Genomic DNA, 584 nt, shown 5'->3' with positions numbered 1-584 from the left:
AAATAATGTCTGTTTAATCTGCAAATGTGAACTCATCTGCTTTTCTTTTTAAGTTATACACTTGTTTTTATGAGTAATTTGGAATATTGCAACATTTAGCGATAGGGCACCTGACACTTTTGAGAAATTTGCAACATATGATGATCCAATTATCCCAAAATAGTTCCAATCGTGTTACATTATTTTACATCAGAAAGATTCGATATTTTCGCCCGTTCATGATCTATTCCAGACGTACATGTAAAGTCGCATCCTTGAACGTGAATTTTAGATATACAAACAATTGTCTTCAGGTCATGCAGGTAAAGTTATTGTACTCTCTGTCAGTTTAAGGTTTTGGGTCGATTTTATTGTTTGTTTTGTTAGGTTTTTTGTTTTTGTTTTTATGGTCCAAGATAATGAAGTAAATAACGACATATTGGCAATCTGAGGTAGCGATGAAAACTTAAATTTGTTACGGTGCCACCAGCGCGCCACAGCTCAGGATTATCCGCGGCAATATTCTTTGGCTTTCAATATCAGAAATACTCACACTTGGATGATATGGCAGTCGTTCGCTGCAGGGAAGCGAAAGACAGAATACA

At 35.8% G+C, this 584-nt stretch overlaps 1 protein-coding gene across 5 annotated transcripts in view; it reads right to left on the bottom strand.

Annotated features, from left to right (window-relative positions):
* Positions 1–539: 539 nt before the first annotated feature.
* Positions 540–584, bottom strand: part of LOC139142671 (protein disulfide-isomerase 1-like) — a 272,131-nt gene continuing 272,086 nt past the window's right edge. For all 5 annotated transcript variants that reach the window (XM_070712728.1, XM_070712729.1, XM_070712726.1 and 2 more), the window contains one exon: positions 540–584. This exon is cut by the window's right edge and continues 212 nt beyond it. The gene's annotated coding sequence lies outside the window, so the exon portion shown is untranslated.

Source organism: Ptychodera flava, chromosome 10 (assembly GCF_041260155.1).
Source record: "Ptychodera flava strain L36383 chromosome 10, AS_Pfla_20210202, whole genome shotgun sequence".
Taxonomy (NCBI): domain Eukaryota; kingdom Metazoa; phylum Hemichordata; class Enteropneusta; family Ptychoderidae; genus Ptychodera; species Ptychodera flava.
The sequence above is the reverse complement of the archived record's forward strand: the minus strand, read 5'-3'. Positions and strand labels throughout refer to the sequence as shown.